At 40.7% G+C, this 8089-nt stretch overlaps 1 protein-coding gene across 1 annotated transcript in view; it reads left to right on the top strand.

Annotated features, from left to right (window-relative positions):
• The first annotated feature begins 200 nt into the window (after positions 1–200).
• The window catches only part of lrfn1 (leucine rich repeat and fibronectin type III domain containing 1), a 112483-nt gene continuing 104594 nt past the window's right edge, over positions 201–8089 (top strand). The window contains exon 1 of the mRNA XM_027014882.2: positions 201–1333. The gene's annotated coding sequence lies outside the window, so the exon portion shown is untranslated. The remainder of the gene's footprint in view (positions 1334–8089) is intronic.

Below are 8089 nucleotides of genomic sequence, written 5' to 3'. Positions count from 1 at the left end.
GGAGTACACTCTTGATTCGATGATGATAGCAGTGGACGGGCTGTAGTGCGCCACAGTTCTAAATCAAGATAACACTGGAGACGCATTGTTTGAGATTACATTACCTATGACGAAATGACATCACGTTGCTGCGGTACTGGGGTCGCCTGGCGGCACGGGCGGGTCGGGGTGATATAAAAAAATGAATAGTTTGTGTACATTTTTCCCATCAGTATTATCATTTTGTGCCGTATGAAAGACGGAGAGGGACTTGTATAGCTTGTTTTAGCACGGGCAGATTTCCGCCCCTTACTCTGTCGTGATTCGACCGCTACACAGGTGTTAAGGCGACAAGATGCACAGCTCTTGTCATTCGCTCGTTCATATGGAGAAAAGCAATACACTAAACGACTTCGCTGTGGTACCAAGATCATAGTTTTTTGGATCCAAACAGCTCGCTTCGGTAGGCTATTCCTCATGCAATTTTCAGAAATACGCAGATAAAAATACGTGCGTGGGATACCTTCTGGTTTCTGTACATTGCAGAGGATACAAAAGAATTCGAGACGAGAAAGAGAATCCTACGTTAGATCGTGGATACAAGTGGCAGAGCGATGAAGGTTATGGCAGTCCGCAGCACACACTGGATTCACTATTCTTTATTCGCCCCAATCGGAACAGCGTCCCTGAAAGTGCCGCTGCGTCGGAGACGAGCTTGTTTCACTCGATGCCTTTGAAGCGTCTCAGCCAGGATATTCATCGAATAAGAAGGTTGTTCTCATTTTCCGCTCAACATCGTTGGATGCGAAGTTACACAGAGATGAGTGTTGCAGAACCTTTCGCCTCGTGTGGTCCCGCCGTAGTCCATGACGCTTTTGCAGTTTAAACGGACCATTTTGGCTTTCCCCAGGCAAGCAGCCGCTACATCCGACCGTCTTCAAAACTATACTCTTGTGTTTCGGTAGTGGATTGTTAAATCACGCCCAATTCTTTGCCGATAGGATTGACTCTGGATTAAAGGTTTTGTTATTTCGGGTGACCTTACGGTCTCGAGCCTACTCTGGAATTCAAAGATAGTCCGATACCCGTGCATATTCCGTTAACGAGCAGGCTTCGACATCTGGAGTTTAGAAGTCACCATTTAATATAACTTTTACGATTTGGAACATATTTAATCGGATGTGAAGAATGCCAGCGGATGTGTGTTTTTTTTTTCTCTTGTTGTGTGTGATATGTTACTCATTTGAGAATACTGAAATAGTCAGTAGTCAACGAAGAGAAAAGGAATATTGAAACATTTCTGGAGACACGCCTGCCCTCAACTTCGGCTGCATTTTGATGCGACTGGCCAAAGGTAACTCGCCTTGATTTTTATTTTTTTCTTCTTCTTGTGCAGTTGCATTCAGTGACGTGTTCAGATAATCATATAATACCAATGTAATAATGTAAACCGCAATACATATTAAATCATCGTTAAATGAATTCGTTTTAAATATAGATAAATTATTCCCATGCATTGCTTGTAGCTCGTGTTCAGCTGTGGCCCGACGGTGTCTGTTTCCTGAGTCGTGTGTTGCAGACGGGAACGGGATATATATATTTTTAAACTTCATGGGTTACGGTTTTCTAATCATTGCGCATGGCGCTTCTGTAATATCGAAGCTGCTTGAAGCGCAGGCAGGTGGAGCAGTCTCTAATCAAGAGCTGTGCGTCGCTGTAAGTGGTTGATTAATGCAACATTTTTTTTCTGACCTCTGAGATGAAAGATGTTTTATGCCTGTTGTTGTTGTTCCCATTACCCAACCCAAGATCCACTGTGTTTTCCTCCAAACGTGAAGGATGGCACAGCGCTGATAGGATTCAGCTAACTACCAAGGGTAGTTCCGATACCACCGAGTATACACACTGCTAAAATAATTCGCTCGCGCGTTGTTTAACTGTTCTTAATGAATCTGTGGCCGTACAGTAGTGGAGTCTATGTGACTCTTCCACAGCGGCCCACGAGATTATAAGTAGCCTATTCGACCAAGATGCCAAGTTGTCACTTGTAAGGCGCATCACGATCTCAGAGGAACACGCAAATGTGCAGGCTTTGTCACTGCAGCGGTACAACAGAGGTACTGTTAAAGAATACAGTTCTCCATAGGTTACAGTGTAATGTATTTGTCCTTGTATCGTACATTTATTCAGCAAATGCATAAATATGTAATACGTAAGCAAAGGCTAATTTGCACCCTTGGACAAACCGCCATAATCCCTTTGCCTGCAATTGTATCGGTTGCGCTGCAAGCTATGCCTGGTCGATAAACTCAGCGGTCCAGCTCTTCGGGCGTGTCTACTGCGAGCGGCGCAAGACTTCAGCAACTTCGCGGCGTACTGATGCTCGTAGGCTGAGCGGTGCCTTGCACGGCGGCCGCTGGGGGACACTGATACTCCCGTGTAATTATTGAGCGTTAACTAGTTCTGTTGAACACCAGCGCGGTATTTAAAGATTCATGAACTTAGGTAAAACGCTTTAGAGAAATTGTCATTTAAGTAAATATTCAGTACTTACACCTGTGTATCAGGTGTTTCCAAGTGAACAGTGACGTTTTGATTAGCTTATGATTTAATGGCATATTTATTCACATTACAGAGAAGATATAGAACATGGCAGGCGATTATTTGGGATAACATTAGTCATGTAAATTCCACTACAGCCTCCTGCTGCTCTTGGAATGCTAATGTATTCAAATGCGATTCAAATTCATGAACTATTCATAGCTTTTACATCCAGCTGGAACGCATACAGCGATGCAGATATCAGCCCTTACATCAGCGGAACGCATTCGAGACATAAATTAGACGACAAACTAAGGCTTCGATATCACCGTAATCTAAAATGTAGGCCGGGGAGACTAAAGGGTGCGTAGGTCTTGTTCGGCTTTTTACTTTTTTTTTATTTTATTTCCTGTTTTTCTTTTTCTTTTTTTTTTTCTTTTTTTTTTCTTTTTTTTTTGAGGGGGAGGGGGAGTACCACTAAATATTCTGTCCCAATTATAGGGTTGCTACATATTGCGATATGGATTGCACTATGTGAGAAACGATTGGAGTGCATTTCCTTTTTTTTTTTTTTTTTTCTCTGTTTGTTGGGTCAATGTGAATGAGGTGAATGTTATAATTCACCAAGTAAGATTACCCTTGGGTGTCTCATTTGCATATAACAGCCTTTACGATATCAATACCTCCAATGATATGTTTTGCATACCAATACTCATATACACTTCATCAAGACTTTGGCAAAGTTGAGTTGTTCTGTGTCGCAGGATTTGGCTGCGGTCAGCAGTAGATTTCAAACAGTACCACAGTGCATTCTGGCCTTACTCCACCAACAAACAAACAGACAAACAAACAACTCTGCTTGACTTCTATCTCAGTTAGCTCAACTGACCCTGCTCAGTTCAGTACTATCCCAAATCACTGGGGAAAAGAGATTTGTCGCTCTAGAAGTTTGTGTCAGTGATTCAAAGCGAACGCCACCCGAAAATGGATTTGTTTTCTCCATCTTCTGCTTGTACTGGGGAAGTCAGAACCGAGCCCTGCAGGCTATCATCATACATGTGTGGGTGGATTGGTTTCTTCAGAAAATTATTTCCTTTGTTGTATTTCCCCCAGGCTGCATTAAAAAAATGAAAATAAGTATATTATCGATTGCCTCAACAGGAGCTCATTAGTGACTTCAGGTCATCAAGCTTGAGTTCACCTTATGTTTCATAACTGCTGACAAAATCCCACCAGGAATACTTATAGAAAAAGCCTGAAAAAACCTTGAAAAAAGAAATGAGAGGTTAATAGTATGTAAAAAGGTGAAAGCGAAGGGGCTTTGGTATAGTTTGCAGAGCTGTGTTTGTGTGTGTGTTGTGTGTGTGTGTGTGTGTGTGATGGAAATTGGGTATAACATCACAAAATTACTTATATGACAAACACATGCAGCTCTACTGAAACAGTTAAAAAAACATGCTCACATGGGTAGGCAGACATCATCATGTGCACATGTACACATTGACAATATCCAAATAGATCTGTCAAATCACATGTAGTTTCAAATGTTTTTAGACCATATGTCATAGAATTGCATTGCATTTCACCTGACTCCACTGTTAAACAGCAGTGGATTCAGATATCCGCAGAACTCTTTAGTAGATAGTTGAGAGCTGTCCTGACCATGCTCAAAGTGGGCCATTTTATGAAGGAGAAAACCATAAATAGCTCAGCAGTAGCTAATCAAAAACAGATGGGCTATATCCCAAAGCAGTTTAAATTCATATGAGAAGCCAAGCCTGTAGGTACAGATCAGCAGGTGCCAGCATCTGTATCACATTAGATGGTTTACATTCTTCTCACTTAATGCTTAATGATTCATACCTTTATTTTTAGTTTAATGTAATTTGCTCCTCAGAGTTATTGGCAAGATCTCTAAGAAGAACTCTAAATCTAAATGTGGGGAAGTGTCCTAATTTGCTTCAGGATATAAAGATTGACTTCCACTGCAGCACACTGATATTAAATTCTTAATTCATAAGCCAGTATGGAATTTTGTTATGACTCTTCAAGTGCTCTTGTGGTAAGAATTTGTTAATATGTAAATGTCTCTCTGTCTTTTTGAAATCTAACTTATATAAAACATATAAATGGTTGTGCCTGATTCTACCTTTAGTTTACTAAAAGGCACTTAGAATGTTTTGAGAGTCACCTTCTTTTAGGCTGTTCAGGGTCTAAATGAAATTTTGCATTAACAGAAATTTTAGGAGAAAGACTATACTGAAATCTTCTCCCCACATTTGGTGGATTTCTTGTTTACCACTAAAATATTTTTACACTTCAGTGTCTTCTCCATGTTCTGCCACTCCTACATTTCACCTAGCTCCAAAATGGTGAGTCCTATCTTCCAGTTTATGGCTGCCCTGATCTCCAGCCAGATTTCTAGGAGTTTGTTCCTCCTTCATTCACCAGTCAAGCCACAATCAATAATTAAAGGCTCACAGAAAGACACAGAAGTGTCTTTATTATTTATGGTGGGGTTGGTTTTAAGGCTCATTTTTTAATGCTAGGTCTGTCTTACAGATGTATAATCAAAATCAAATTTTTTTGAAATAGTGCTTTTTACACTAGATGTTGTCACAGAGCAGCTTTATAAATGCCAAAGTCCAAGCCCCCACTGAGCAAACAAAGGATGACAGTGGCAAGGAAAAACTCCCTAGAGCATAATGAAGAAACCTTGAGAGGTTTCGGGGGGGGGGGGGGGGGGGGGGCATCCTCTTCTGGCATATGTATATTGAGTGCATAGGTTCACAAGAATGAATGAACATATCAGTTTGCATTAGGAATGGTCTGTTTGGAGATCTACGACACATAGCACAAAGCAAATGTACGGAATCCATGGTTACCCATCAAAATATGAGCTAATACCAAACAATCCCTTTCAAGTATTTTATTTATTTTAATTTTTTTTTTTATGTCAATGTACAGCAAAAATTGAGGTAAATGTCTGAGCCTTTATGCTTTATGAAAGGGGTGCATGGAAGGCAATTCTGGTCTGCTGCCAGACATTTAGTGAGAAATATATTCATATGAAAAAAGGTGAGCCCATTTTGTGTACTGTGAGACAATAATGGAGGATAGTGAGCACTGCAAAGAAGCATTTAAAAGCTGCTTGGATGTTCCTGGGTGGAAATGGTAATTATCTGTATGAGAGTACTAGCTGTGGTAGAACTATCACAGTTAACATCAAAACATTTCTCTTCATTTCCCATCGTTATCTAAATCCCCAAGACTTAACTAATCCATATTTGCTAAGAATTATATCATTCCATGTGAGTCCTCTGAAGCCCACCCACTTAGTTATCATAATAAAAGTCTAAAGCTGTAGCTTGTGAAATAAACAGTCCGTGAAAAATGTTTTGCCTCTGGAATATCGATCATCTAATTTCCTATCCAGACGTATTAGACCCACATTGCATTGAAGAGCGTGGTGACCTCTGTCTGTCTGGATTTCACAAACAGCACCTGAGCTGGGTGATGTGTAGGGTAGCTGTGTTTATTATTGGCCTGTCATGTATAATTCAGCCTTACTGAGCTGTTGACCACCACAGAACCTCTCTGTAGTCAGCCAGAGCTCATCATACAGATTCAGGGATGCTATTTTCCTCCCAACTCGCATTAAGGCATTACTAATGCTGTCACCGGAGATAATGGACTTTAAGGCTTTGCACGTTCTCCCTGGGCTGTTGGTGGATTTGCTTGGTGATCAGGTGTCATGGAGTATTTGCTCTGGGAATGGCTCATCTGTGCGCACTGTTTCTGCTAGTGATGCGGTGTGCATAGGGAACAACAACAACAATAACAACAATCAGAATTGAGATCAGAGTCTGTGCTCCTGAGTCATCTTACATGCTTGAGCACATGTTGGTTGTCTTAGTGGCTGCGATGAGGATGACGTTATATCATCTTTATCAGCCACATTACACTACATGTCTACAATCTCTATAAAATGGATGAGCGTTGGCTGCCACCTGTTTGGACTCTTCATAGACTGCTACTGTAATTGGTAATTCTCTACAGAAGAAAATCTACCCTTAAGACACCATATGGAAAGAAAGTGAAAGTGTAGAGAAAGGCTGAAACTGGACATTTAGTAATGTGGGCTTAACATGCAAAGACTTCTTAAACAGACTGTCTGCCTCAAAATGGCTGCCCCCCACCCCTCCACAAAAAAAAGCAAACGTTGATTGTTAAGGCAATAGTAATTTTGTGCTTCACTGTGATAGGAGAATATGCTTTCAGCATTGGTTATATCAGAGCTGATTATGCCACTGTAGATCTCGAGATCTTTGAGCTGGAGTTCTTGCTGGCCTCTGTGGATAAGAAAAGCCAGTCCCACTACTGAAGGAAAAGAGGAGTTTGGTGTTCATACTTGCATATAGTTAACCTCACAACTGGGGCTAAATGTCCCAAAGATACCACCACAGAAAATGTCAAATTGGCCCACAGCATCAGTAGAAATAACCTGTGAGTTCTCATTTAAAGGAATCATTACAGTGGCCTAGTTTTCTCTATACTTCATAAAATACATTGGGTCTGACAGACCAAGGCCATTAAGAGTCAATCTGTGCAATTTCACCAAATTGTAATTAATATTGTATGTGATTATGGTTCTGGGAATCAGTATTCATAATCACAACATTTTAAAAATGTATTAAAATATATGCAGTATGTCATCAAAAATGGCATTAGAAATTCAGGGCACAGGAGGCTGAAGTTTGAAGTCTGTGGCAGGGTGCACACTGTATGCCAATATGAATAATCACATGGAATCAAACACCCTCTGTACCCATTAGTGACCCATACGGCAGGAAACAGTGTTCCAAAACAGTTACCATCATCCCACACTCAGTGTCCGTTTTACTTGAGTTGTGAATTTGTGTTTTAGCAATGATCTGGAACTATTTTGGCTTTTCTGATTATAAGGGGCAGGCATTGAAAGGCTTTGACTGGGTCATTTCTGATTTGCAGATTTCTGATCCACTTGCAGTCTGCACTGGATTGATAAATTATTTGTCTTTAAAAAAAGAAACAGAAAGACAAAACACTTTTGCACATCAGAAGAGTACACATTTGTATAAACAAAATTTTAAGCATGCATGCACACACACACACACAGAGATGCACACACACACACACACACACACACACACACACACACACACACACACACACAGCTTTCCATCCAATTTCTGGAATAGTGTGAAATCATTTTCTGCTTCAAACAAGGGAAAAATGAAACAAAACAAGCAAAAAAAGCAGTCTTCCCAGAACCTTAAAGAATGTTTGTTTAAAGAACAACACAACAGTGGAAATCTAATTAAGAAGAACACACACACCCACTCACACAAAGGAAGGCAAGTTAGAAAAGAAATTTTTGAAGTTACTTTAACATAGATGGCCACTTGCCAGAGCGGCGACACATCTGGTGGGGGATGAAGATAAGGGAACAGTGTCTCATCTCATGATGCTGGGCAAGGAGCAGTGGGTTTACTGTCCCAGAGGCTCTGGTGTGCAACCACTTCAGGAG

The sequence above is a fragment of the Electrophorus electricus genome, chromosome 15 (assembly GCF_013358815.1).
Source record: "Electrophorus electricus isolate fEleEle1 chromosome 15, fEleEle1.pri, whole genome shotgun sequence".
NCBI lineage: Eukaryota > Metazoa > Chordata > Actinopteri > Gymnotiformes > Gymnotidae > Electrophorus > Electrophorus electricus.
The sequence above is the reverse complement of the archived record's forward strand: the minus strand, read 5'-3'. Positions and strand labels throughout refer to the sequence as shown.